We start from the raw sequence: 13,223 nt of genomic DNA on the forward strand, positions 1-13,223 counted from the left end.
TAACCTCAGCTCCACCGCTTGCCTGCTGGGTGACCTGGGGAAAGTCACTTTAACTTTTCTGTGCCTCAGTTACCTAATCTGTAAAATGGGGATTAAGACAGAGTCTCATGTGTGACATGGACTGTGTCCCACATGACTATCTTGCACCTACCTCAATGCTTAGAACAGTACCTGGCACATAATAAGCCCTTAACAAATACCACAATTATTATTATTATCCATAATGAAATTAATTTACTTATATGAATGTCTCTCTCCTCCTCTAGACTGTAAACTCATTGTGGGTAGGGAATGTGCCTACCAACTTTATCATATTGTACTCTCCCAAGCACTTAGTATTGTGTTCTGCACACAATAAATGCTTAATAAAAATGATTGATTGATTCATTCATTCATTCATTAATCAAGAGACACTAGCCTTGGTTTCAGAGTATTTGACCTCGCCAGAATCAGAGCTTTGGATGCTGCCATTATTCCCAGGCCCTGGTCTCAGATCAAGGGGATGCCCTGGGTCTTCATGGGACAATAATTTATGTGGCCCAAAACACATCCTTACCCCCAGTTATATTCACCACTTCCCATCCCAATGCAACGTAACCTGGAGGAATTAGGTTAAAATGAGACAGAGTCTGCATTTTTTAGAGGCATAACACACACCCTCCCTCTCCTGAATAGGGAAGTCAGAGCCACCTGAGATACGTGCACCAGTGGTGCAAAGCTGTGTGAGAATGAGACACTGTCTAAAAGGGAACGACTGCCTCATCCTGGCACAAAACCTTTGAAGGGAATTTAATATTTTATCAAAATGCCATTAAACCATCTCCTCCTCCACCATGGCTTAGAACCAAGACCTTTTCAGCCCAAGAATAAGCCACCTCTCTCTCTCTTTCTTTCCTCACCTCTCAGCTGAGCTCTTTACACCCCACCTGCCTTTGCTGCTGATCACTCCGGAGTCCTGGTTATGGAACACTCAACCGGTACCCCTTTACACTCATTTCTGGGGAGGAGTTGTAAGAATCACTGCTTCATTCTGAGCCTTAACACATATCTCACTGATTAGCAATAAGGGAAAAATCAAAGGCAGAAAGAAAGAGGTATGAGTTTGCTTTTCTAAAGAGGCTGTGTGGGGCTCTGGACATCTGTCCAGCAGCTGGGCTCCCCTGTAGGAGGGTCCAGGGCCGCTGCCAGTAAAGCCATTTGGAGATACACGGGAGCAGAAATCCCCAGCAACCAGCCCTGGTGCCAAACAGGTGCTTGCGTATGCCAATCCGATCGAGGGCTCCAGTGGTCCCACGCCACTCCCCCAGAAACCTAACCAGCCGGTACCCTATGGGGAGAAATCATTCACATCCCCCAGACTGGCTCTGGGAGAGGACAGGACTGCAACAGGTTGCAGACAGGCCTTTAAATCACCAAGAGAACAGAACGTCTGCAGCTGATTTTTGCCAGCTTGGGAACAGAAGTTGTAAAAGAAGAGCCAATCTGCCCATTCCTTGGGTTCAGATCGGGACCGTTGGTACCGGAGACTGCCTGAGGCACTTGGGTCTTGATGGAGATCAGGGAGAGGATGATTCATGATTCTGTTGCTACTCTCAACCCCGCCCCACATAAAGCAGACAAGTCTAGTGGAAAGAGCACAGGCTTCAGAGTCAGGAACCCAGGTTCTAATTCCAGCTCTGTTACTTGCCCGCTGTGTGACCTTGGGCAAGTCACTCCACTTCTCTGTGCCTCGGTTACCTCATCTGTAAAATGGGGATTGAGACTGTGAGTCCCACATGGCACAGGGTCTGTGTCCAACCTGAGTTGCTTGTATCCACCCTCGCGCTTAGTACAGCACCTAGCACATAGTAAGTGCTTAACAAATACTACAATTATTATTGTTATTATTAAAATGGGGATTCAGTAGTTTTTTCTCCCTCTCAGACTGTGAGCCCCATGTGGGACAGGGAATGTGTCTAATCTGATTATTGCATAACTACTCCAGTGCTAAGCACTGTGCTAGGCACACAGAAAGCCCTTCACAAATACCATAATTATTATTATTATTATTATTATTATTATTATTATTATGTGCAACTGGAACCTTCCTCCTTAACTTTCACAGCTAGCTTCCTCTTTCCTTGAGCCATAAAGCTGAAAGGTACCTCTAGAGGTCATCTGGCCCAGTCCCCTGCCTCCAGACCAGCTCTTCTTTCAATCCAACCTACTCCTTCCCAGAAGAATTGAATGAACTTGGGAGACCAAAATACTCTCCTCCCTTTCTGCCACTCCAGCACCAGCCAAGATTGGGTGAGATCTATCAGCTTAGAAAAGGACAAGAAAAAGTGGTCTAAGCCCCGGGTCTCTAGCTGGTAGGAAGGATGTCAGCAGCCAAACTAGCACTTCTCTTCAGCTCTACCTCTGTCCAGAGAACACTACAGCTAACCATTATATGTGTTAAGCACCTCCTATCTGCCAAGAGCTGTATTAAGGACTGGAGGAGAGACAAGATAACAAGATGAGTGACTGACCCTTTTCCACATGAGGATCAGATTCTAGGGGAAGGGAACAGGTATTTCATCTCCATGAAATCTCCGTGAGGAAACTGAGGAACAGAGAGGTTATTCATTCATTCATTCAATTGTATTTATTGAGCGCTTACTGTGTGCAGAGCACTGTACTAAGCGCTTGGGAAGTACAAGTTATGTGATTTACTCTAGGTCACACAGCAGGCAAATAGTGGAGTGGGATTAGAACCAAGGCCCCATGACTCCCAGGAGGTTGTAAATCAATAATCTGTTATGTCCATTTCCCTTCCTGCAGAACAGGGGTGCTTTTTGGTGGTGGTGGGTGGGGAAGAAGAGAGGTTTTGTTCTTTCTTTTGAGTTAATCCAAGTTTTCCCCTAACAGCACAGGGCCTCCTGTAGATCCCTGGGAATCACCCTCTCCTCAGTAAACTCCTGTAGTTTCCTTACTGTAAAGGTGTGGCAGGAAGGAACTCAGATTTTGCCTAGGCTTAAAAAAGGTCCATTCAGAACGTTCCTGGGAACAAATACACAAGACAGAGGCGAATTGCAGTCCCACCCTTCCATCCACCCTCTCCCCAGGCACCCCTTAGGAATGTTGACACTAGACACACAGGCCCCCAGCCCAAATGCCCCGCTCACCTGCTCTCCATTCGCCTTACTCCACTTAGCTCTGAAATTCAATTTCCTTTCCCCCACCCTGAAATCAATGTTTAATTAACACATTATTGGAAAAATAAACAGTCTTTAACGGGCCTGCAATGAAGCTAATGCATCTCTGCTTGGTGGTGGGGGATGGGCAGCCCTTCCTCCAGGCAACCCCCCCACCTATTCCCTATCCATTCCCCTTCCGACTCTACCAGCATGGCAGCCCACAACCATTGGCTTACAGCATCTCACGGCCCTAGAGAACATCCTCCCTCACCTGAGCTTTCTGTTCCTTTCTCCACTTGGGTCTCACATACACACTCACACATAGAGGAGAGAGTGTTAGGACCTCAGGGGCACACTTTGCTCTTCCAGCACCAGTTTACTCACTATGCCTCACTCTCAACTGTCTGGCCGCAGACCCCTTCCCCATGCCCTCCTCCTCGTCTGGAACTCCCTTCCCCTCCATATACACCAGACCACCACTCTCTCCCCCTTCAAAGCATTATTAAGGTCACATGGAAGCAGCGTGGCTTAGTGGATAGAGCAGGGGCTTCGGAGTCAGAAGGACATGGGTTCTAATCCCAGCTCTGACATTTGTCTTCTGGGTGACCTTGGACAAGTCACTTAACTTCTCTGGGCCTCAGTTACCTCATCTTTAAAATGGGGATTGAAATTGTGAACCCTATGTGGGACAGGGACTATGTCCAACCTGATTGAGTTGTATCTACCCCAGCGCTTAGAACAGTGCTTGGCACAAAGTAAGCCCTTAACAAGTGAAAAATTATCATTATTTCCTCCAAGAGGCCTTCCTCAATGAAGCCCCCTTTTTCCCAAGCAATCTCTTCCTTCTGGATCTTCTAGTCACTTGAATATGTGACCTTTGGGCATTTGATAGTTGCCCCATCCTCAACCCCGTAGCACTTATGTACATATCTTAAAATTATATATTATAAATCATATATTTATATCTGTCTCCCCCTCTAGACTGCAAGCTCTCTGTGGCTAGAGAATGTGTCTGCAACTCTGCCGTATTATGCTCTCCCAAGCATTTGGTACAGTGCTCTGCACATAGTAAGCACTGAATAAATCCCATCGATGATGATGATGATGATGATGACAGTGATCATTCCTTCCAGTACTACATGTAGGTTAGGACAAGAGAATACAGAATGAGTAGCCAAAGTGAGTTGAGGCCTTAAGACAATGATCAGTATTTACTGAGTATCTATTATGTGCAAAGCACTGTACATTAGAGATAAAACACAGTTTCTGTCCTTGAGGAGGTTACAGCTGAGGTAGAAGAATAGGATAGATATCCATCTGCCTGCTTGGAGGCTGAGGATTAAACAAGATGACCTCTTGTCCCTTCTCATTTACAATCCTTTGAAAATCCATGCAGGGCATCTCCCCTAAGGGTACCCCTTTCTCTTTAGCTACTTGAAGAGTTCTCCAAAACTAGCCTACCTGCTTCTTAAACCCCACCTTCATCTGTCTTTTAGATTCTCTGAGCCCTCAGGAAAAACCTTTTCCAGAAGAAAGAAAATATGTAAAGAATAGGAGTTTTAGTAAGTGGGTGCTGAAGAAAAGGAAAGATACTAAGATAGCAATAAAAATAATGCCTTGGTCTTTGTATAGTGGTTGTACTCCTAGAGGGCTCTCATCCAATTTAGCCCAGTTCTGCCCTCAAACCAACCCTGGGAGTTTGGTAAGGAAGGCAAATTATCCCCATTTTGCAGGTGAGGAAGCTCGGGGAAGTTAAGTGACTTTCCCACGGTCACAGCGCAGGCCAGTGGCAGAGCACAGACTTGAACTCAGGCCCAGATGAGGGCTCTTCCACAACACCAAACTGCTTCCCCACTGAGCCCTGAGTCCTTCAGGGAAAAGGATGGGCATATACCACTCCATCAACGGATCTCTCTTCATGCAGCCCCTTTATACTGTCCCGCTCCTTCATGTAAGCTAGCTCTCTTCCTCCCTTCAAAGCCCTACTGAGAGCTCACCTCCTCCAGGAGGCCTTCCCAGACTAAGCCCCCTTTTTTCCTCTCCCACTTCGCATCCCCCTGCCCTACCTCCTTCCCCTCCCCACAGCACCTATATATGTTTGTACAGATTTATTACTCTATTTATTTTACTTGTACATATTTACTATTCTATTTTTTTTGTCAATGATGTGCAATTAGCTTTACTTCTATTTATTCTGATGACTTGACACCTGACCACATGTTTTGTTTTGTTGACTGTCTCCCCCTTCTAGACTGTGAGCCCATTGTTGAGTAGGGACCATCTCTATATGTTTGCCAACTTGTACTTCCCAAGCGCTTAGTACAGTGCTCTGCACACAGTAAGCGCTCAATAAATATGATTGAATGAATGAATGAATGAATGTAGGAGTCATTATTCCATCTTGCCTCAGAGACCCCGGACCCACCCTAAGGAAGGGCAGGCTGGACTGATTCCAGAGTGAGCACTCATATAATAATAGTAATAATAATAATAGTAATGATGCTTATTGAGCACCACTGTTCTAAGCACTGAGGTGGATAAAAGGCAATTAGATTAGACATGGTGCCTGTTTCCATGAGGGGCTCACAGTCTTAATTCTCATTTTACAGATGAGGTAACTGAGGCATAGAGAAGTGAAGTGACATGCTCAAGGTCGCACAGTAGACACGTGGCAGAGTCGGGATTAGAACCGATGTCCTCTGACTCCCAGGCCTGTGCTTTTTCCACTAGACCAGGCTGCTCTCCTGGGGCCAAATGGAGCCAAAGCCTCCATACCCAACTACAGCCAGCCTAGCGTGTCCTCAGAAGACAGAGATCGTGTCTACTGACAGTCCTGTCCTCTCCCAAAGGCTTAATACAGCACTCTGCACACAAGACGTGCTCAATAGAATTGATCAACTGAAGGAAGGGCCATGAGATAGGAAGGAGGAGCCAGGGATGCAATGGCAGACCAGAGACCCTCCCCACTGCTGGGACAGGTAACTCTTCTCCCAGGCTTAATTAGTTCCTGCCATAAGAAACAACGGCAGAACCTGGATCATGAGCGATTCTGGCAGATTACAATCCAAAACGACTACCAAGTGAACAGGAGTTGGAAGGGCCCCAATCCCATCAGTGGAAAGGGGAGGAGAGGGAGTGCCAAACAGATTGCTCCCAGATGTGAAGACTTCACAGCTTTCTGAAAGACTCCGAGAAGGGGGAAACAGTCACAGCCCCTCAAATCTTAGGGCAAAGGCCCTCTTCATCCACCCAACTATAGGCCCAAGTTTCTAATTGGAATTTCCCTCCCTCCAAATGCATAGGGTCCGAGTCGACCTTTTTTCAGGTGGCATCTGAGAATTGGAGCTTAAAAGATCCCATACCTTACATGGCCTCTTCCCGTCCGGCGTCCCAACAGCTCAACAGGATATGCGGAGCAGAGAAACATACATTTCCTTTCCCTCTTCCCTAAAGTTCTTCTCACTTAGGAGAAGACCTAGGTCAGGTTTCATGAGCCACCAGGGACCAAACCATTTCAGGCCCTAAAGGCAGAGTCCAAATGCAGTCCCAGACAAGTTAGTGCCCTGGAAGTCCTCCACCTCAGCTCCCCAGGCTTCTTCCTGCTGACCTCGCACTTCATAGATGCCCGCTCCCTGCAGGCAAGAAGATAAGCCACGCAGCTCTCACAGAAAGCTGAAGCCAGACAGGAAGCCGAAGCCAGGCCACCAGACGACCTGAGCCTGCGAGATGTGCTTCAGAGACTTCAGGCGGCAGAAAGGGGATGGAGGAGAGTTACCATAGGCAAGCACGGGGAAGAGCTGATCATATCCGACCCCAGCCAAAGACTCCCATTTCCCTGCCCCATTACTCGGCCCCATCTCTCTGGAGGCATGGCTCCTCTTTCCTCAAGCAGTGGGCCTGAGAAGGAAAATGAGGAGGAGGAAGGACAAGGAAAATTCCCAGCCTGAACCGGAGCCCCTCTCTGGGCTAGCCAAGCCCCAGGGTCATTCCTGCTCACCCCGCCTGTTGCTCAGCTAGCCAACCACCGCATTAAATTCTTCTGCATAGCAGCCATGACTGGTTCTCAAGGGTCAGAGCTGCAGCACGACAGCTATTTATTGGGCAGGTATGTCCTTCTGTGTGTGTGCTTTTCTCTCTCTCTTTCTCTCTCCCTCATTGTATATGTCCATGCCGATGTGGGTGTTTGGGGCTGGGGGAAAATCTCCAAGGGGCTGCTCCAGATGAAAGGCCACACCGAGGCTCTAGCTGGGTCCCAGACAGTGAGAAATTCGCTGGTGGATGGAAAATTTTTCCGCCTGTCGTGTTGACCCGATACAATCAGCCAGCGGCACTGATGGAGGGGAGGGGAGGGAGAGATGATGGAAAGAAAAGAAAGGGTGGAGAGGAAAGGAGGGAAAGGGGAGAAACATCATTGAATTGCTACCGATTTCTCTTTACAGAGTCCCATTGTGGTCTCCCACTTCCTCTCTGACTGTGGTACAATCAGACCTAGGTTTCTTCCCGCCATCTCTCCTCTCAAGGTCAGCTCCTGAGGAAGGGCGGGGAGGAATCTAAAGATCTAACCACCAACTGTATTTAAAAAAAAAAAAGAAAATCAGAAACCAACAGAATTTTATTCAGGTTCGAGACAGGAGAAGAAACACCTTTCAGCTGAAGGAAAAATGAATATGGTGTCCAGCGATTGGACCAGCTGGGATACAGGAAAGCACCTGAGAAGGGGCCACTGGACAAGTAGGACAAGCTGGTCAGACCAGAGGGACACCGGCTGGCTCCTGCTGCAGCCCTGAACGGAGTCGTGACACCTGACAACTGAGTCTGTGCAAGGAGCAGGACACGGACTGTGGAAGCATCCGCTCTCTTGGAAAAGCCCGTGGGTGGATGGGTGGGTGGCTGGCTGGCTGGCTGACTGGGAAAACCCTCAGTTCTGTCCCTCCAGTTTAGCCTTTCCTCACCTCCCTCTTGGGTCTCTGCACACCCTGGGAGCCCATCCACCCACGGGCTCACTTGGAGGAAGGAGGTATTACATGCTTGGCTTTACTGCTAGGGAGTGAATCTCCCCATTGTCCCCTCATTGGCTTGGAAAACACAGTCTTGCTCTTCTTTCCTACCTTCCCTCCTATCCAGCCTCCACATGCCCTACTAGGGGACGGTAAATTTTCCTCTCCATGCACTGCGTCTCTCTGGACTCTCTCTCTCTCTCTCTCTCTCTCTCTCTCTCTCACACACACACACACACACACACACACACACACACACACAAATACAGCACTATGCTCCATCTCAAACACCACATAAAATGATGACAATCCCACGATGTCCAATTAAATGACACAAAATTTTAACAAATCACACACACACATTTTTATTCATACAAGCCCCCCTTCCCCCAGTCCCTCTAAAAATGCAACATGAGATTTAAATAAAGACCTTCATTAAAATTTTTTTATTTGTGAACAAAGATCAATATGGTTGGAGAAAGACAGCACTCAATGCTCCCAACCAGTCCCGCAAACCTATTCGGTCATTCCTACAAAGCCCTTCAGCTCAACGCTACCCACCGACTGATCTGGGCTGTGTGCCTTCTTCACATGTGCACACGTATGTGTCCCTCCGGTGTGCAGGCAACATCCTCCCAAGAGGAACCTCTGCCCATGCTTCCCTGGAGTAACCTTCTCCAGCATGTCACAAACACATATTTCACGGATGGTTAAGCTGGATCATTATCTCCGCGTGCTCATTTGCCGCCCCCATCCCCAAAAAATGTCATTTATGTCATCTGCTCCCATTTCCATCTCCTTTTCGCAAAGCCCCCATCACACTCCCTCCCAAATACCCTCCAACATACTAATCCCATGAAGTGCGACACAGCAGTCAGGAAGAGATAATGGCGAAGAGGAGGAGGACGACGAGGAAGAGAAGACGGGTTGGTGTATCGGACGGACGTGCCTCTACCATTTGCTGCATCTCCCGTTTGCTAACAAAAAGAAATTCAGCCAGGGGGTGCGGGTGGGGGAGAAGTGAAATAAAGCCCTGGTTGGCCCATGCATGCGTAGGCATGTGTGCCGGCTTTACCCTCCCCTCAAGAGGATGCATCTGTGTGGTATGTAGGAAAGGCCATCATGCCACTGTTGTGTGGCGAGAAAGCCGCAGAGCCATCAGTAGGAAACAGAATTTTCTCATCGAGGGATGAGAAGCCTGAAGGGGTTGGAAGGGGGGAGGAGAGGGTGCGGCGAGGGAAAGGCAGTGGGGCGGGGAAAATTGCGGGTGGGGGAAATAAGAAAAAAAAAGCACATGCATGCATGCATATACACACAAAAATACCAAAATGCCAACACCTTCGTGCAGTTCATCGAAGATTGACAATCCATCCCCCATCTCTCTCTTGCCTCCCCCCTGCCCCGAACACTGGTGCGGATGGATTTCTGTATCTCGGTTTTGCAGCAGTGCATTAATGACAACCAGCTCAAACCCCCCTCACTAAAATTAACCCCTCCCACTTTTTTTTATAAAAGAGGCCAATTTGAAGAATAATATGGTTTTAGAGATAATGGATTATAAAAAAAAATAGGATGCGGTGAACGTATGATACAAATCGACTTCCCACATCATCTCTGTCCCCCGCGAGCTTCCCCCAAGCCTCCCCCATCCACCTTTCTCCCCACAATCATGTCCTCGATCGTCCAAAGACAAAAAAAAAAAAAAAATCAACGCACACCACCACAATCCAATCTAGGTAGATGATCTAAAAAATCCCAATCACTAATCCGCCTCAATTCATTCTACCTCTTACATAAGCAGCACATTAACACGTTCAGTGGAAACACAGCGTTTTGGGGTTTGGGGAGGGTTTTGGGGGTTTTTTTGTTTTTAAAAAAGAAGGCCACAACACACTCCCATACCTACAGATACTGGAAGAGATAGGAAGCCCAAATGGCAAACGTTTCTTGCAATCAGATATCCATTTTAATTTTTGGCCCCCTCCTGAAGACGCAAATTTTTTTTTTAATTCACTGGAAGGTGCCCGAAAGCTCCAGAATCATACTCGCACCGTCCAGTTGGTTTTTACACCGTAAACCCAGACTTTCTCCCCTCTTCCAGAAAGAACCTGGCTCTCGGAATGAACCCGACTTTACATAAAATGGGCAAAGGTCATTACCCCTCAAAAATGGCAAACAATAGGACCGTCTCAACATGACCAAGACTCTAACGAAACACCATTCGCCCCACAACTGCTTGAGCCGATTAAGATTAAGGACAGAAAATATGATCCTGCCCGCTTTCCTCCCCCTCGGCCAAATAGCCTTTCGGTAAACTTGCCAATCGGAACCGCACGGACCATTTTCACTTGAGTGGCGAGACGCAGAACACTCCGTTCAACAAGAACATCCTCTGGTCACTCTGCTAATTCATAGAGGGCAAATTATCCTTCCCCTACCCCCTAAAACCAAGACCACCATCAAGGAGATGGTGTTCCCCCAGGGGAGCGAGAAATTCTAAAATTTCAACAGGAACCACAACCACAAAGACGTACAGTAGTCCCGGCCCCACAATATTCTGTTGTCTAGGTGTTGTGACACGGTTGTGGCTTTCTCTTCCTAGGGAGCAGACCACCACACAAGGATCACTTATGGAGCGGAGGGACAGGAGAAGGTTTGGGTGGTGGCTAGTCAAAAGGCAAAACTATTGACCCAGCGTTTGGAATAACTGAATCAAGGGACAGAGAAAGGGATTTCCTGGCTCAATTCAGTTCTCTTTCTTTGGCTTTCCTTATGTCTCCTGTACCTCTTGGCTAATTTTTTTTAAAGATGTCCTGTATCCTAAACCCCCAAATTAGAGAGAATAGAAATTTCCCTTCATGAAAACGTGCCTTCAACCTAATTAAAAAGAGGAGATGTTTATGGGGATTTTTTTTTAGGTAAAGAAGTGAAATCATGAAAGGAGTCACCTGCAAAGGACCAGCGCCTGTGGGTAAGTATTACATCACTGTCCTGCTAGGACAGATTTTTTTTTTAATCAGCATCCTTATAATGGGGGGGATTATAAAACAGTTAAATTATGTGGTATTTAAAAAAAAGAAAGAAAGAAGGAAAACGGACTCCAAACTGGGTGGAGAGCGCAACTGAGTCGTGAAAAAACAAAGCATCGAACCAGCGTTTAAGGTCACTCGGAGTCTGGAAACCGACCGCCTTCACTCACAGTGGAAGTTTTCAGGCAAGCCTGCTACTAAATCATTAATATAAACAAATGGAAGGCAGAGAGAGAGATGGATCCCCTGTAACCGATACACACGCACACCCTCCACACCCCAGAAAACTCCCTCCCCAACCCCGTTTTCTCCTCCTGGCTCCCACTATTGACAACCCAACTAAAATCCCCCAAACAAACTCAGATCCCTCCGCCCACAGTTTGACTCCGGGACAAACGGGGAAAACCCTGTCATCATTTCATTCGGTCCCCTTGTCTCCCCTGGTCGGAGCAGGGGCCTCTCCCTTACCCTCTCCCAAATCCCCCCTTCCCCAACGATAATAAAGTAGAAATAAAGCAGCTAAAAAGTGTCTTCCAGGCAACGGGGCATTTCCCCCGAAACGATCCATTCATGCCCAGGGGCTAAGTCTTTAATTTTTCATTTTTTTTAACTTTTTCAGAGGCTGGGTGTTAAAGGATGGAACTTCTAAGGAAAAAACTCAGGGAAGAGAGCACCCCAAAACCCCTTCTCCTCCGCCCCACCCACCCAATCATGATCTGTCAGCGTTCGGAGTGCTAGGTTCCAAAATAGAAAAGGGAGGGCGTGAGGAAGGGAGAAAAAAAACCAAATAAATCAACCTTATCTGGGAAGCTCCCATCTGAAAACTTCTACCATTTCGCGAACCGCCTTGTTCCCGGGGATACGCCGGCGATCAGGTAGGGTTAGGATCCTCCAGCCTGCCTTCCTCTCCCCACCAAATCTTACCTTTCCCGTGGACCAGAAGCTTTTTTTGGACGGTTTGTTTGTTTGTTTGTTTGCTGCTTAATCAACTGAGTTTGCAGTGTGTGTTCCCTCTTTGGGAAGGTTAAGATCCCAGTGGCTGGCTGGCTGTCCCTGCCTCCCTCTCTCCCTGGAAGGGAGTGATAGAGAGGAGGGAGGGGATGCAGGAGGTGCGAAAAGCCGGAGATGCTGGCGGAGAGGGGAGTTCTGGCTCGCCTCGCCCTCTCAGTGAGTTGCATGCAAGAGGAGATGTGTAGAGCCCAGCTCCCTGCCTGAGACTGTCAGAGGAGCCCAGGAATTTCACGCACTCCAGGGCTGGCCCCGCCCCACCCCCGGCACAGACCCCTCCATTTAAAGAGACAGCCCGGCTGAGGGGGTTCTGGGCTTCACCTCCTCCCCCGGCTGTTTTGCAAACAGCTGAGAAGATGTAATCCCGGAACATCCTCCAGCCCCGGGTAACTACGAGGCAGGCGCTCTCTGGTCCAGTTCTCCCCATCCTGACAGAAAGACTACTTGCTTAAAAATAAAAGGAAAGGGATTTTTTTTTATTTCTGAAAAAAAAAATCAAAGCGAAGAGGCCTTCATTTATGCCGAGCCATAAACTGCAGAGGATTTAGCTTATTATTTTTCATGCGAGGGGACTCTACGTTCATCTAGAATAAGGGTTGGCGTTTATCCGCTTTCTACCCAAACTCTCCGAGACCCAGGGAATCCAAATAAGAGAGTCCAGATGTTATGCCACCCTGTCTTGCCCCCGGTTCAGCCTAGACACAGATCCTCCCCTTCTATTCCCAGTGGTCTCGACGCACCCCCTCTGCTTGGCAAAACATTCACAAACTTTGCTGAAACTTCTCCGACATCAGGGCCGCATGCAAGGTGGTGGGGGAAATCACCAATGAGGCCGATCTTTCCCTGCTCCTGGGCTTTGCCGACTCCCTACATCAGTAAAACATCACGGTGCCCACTGAGGGATGATGGGAAGTCGGTCTTGTTCTCCCTCAACCTTCTTCCAGAATCAGCCACAGATCATCTCCTGAGGCTCAAAGGTTCATGGGGCCTATGCAGGATTTTTGTCTTCCCAGGTCTGTTCTTCCAACCTA

At 47.9% G+C, this 13,223-nt stretch overlaps 1 protein-coding gene across 1 annotated transcript in view; it reads right to left on the bottom strand.

The window, feature by feature from the left end:
* The window catches only part of NRXN3 (neurexin 3), a 1,831,517-nt gene extending 1,819,201 nt beyond the window's left edge, over positions 1 to 12,316 (bottom strand). The window contains 1 exon segment of the mRNA XM_038743538.1: positions 12,109 to 12,316. The gene's annotated coding sequence lies outside the window, so the exon portion shown is untranslated.
* Positions 12,317 to 13,223: the final 907 nt, after the last annotated feature.

The sequence above is a fragment of the Tachyglossus aculeatus genome, chromosome 1 (genome assembly GCF_015852505.1).
Source record: "Tachyglossus aculeatus isolate mTacAcu1 chromosome 1, mTacAcu1.pri, whole genome shotgun sequence".
In the NCBI taxonomy this organism is placed as follows: Eukaryota; Metazoa; Chordata; class Mammalia; order Monotremata; family Tachyglossidae; genus Tachyglossus; species Tachyglossus aculeatus.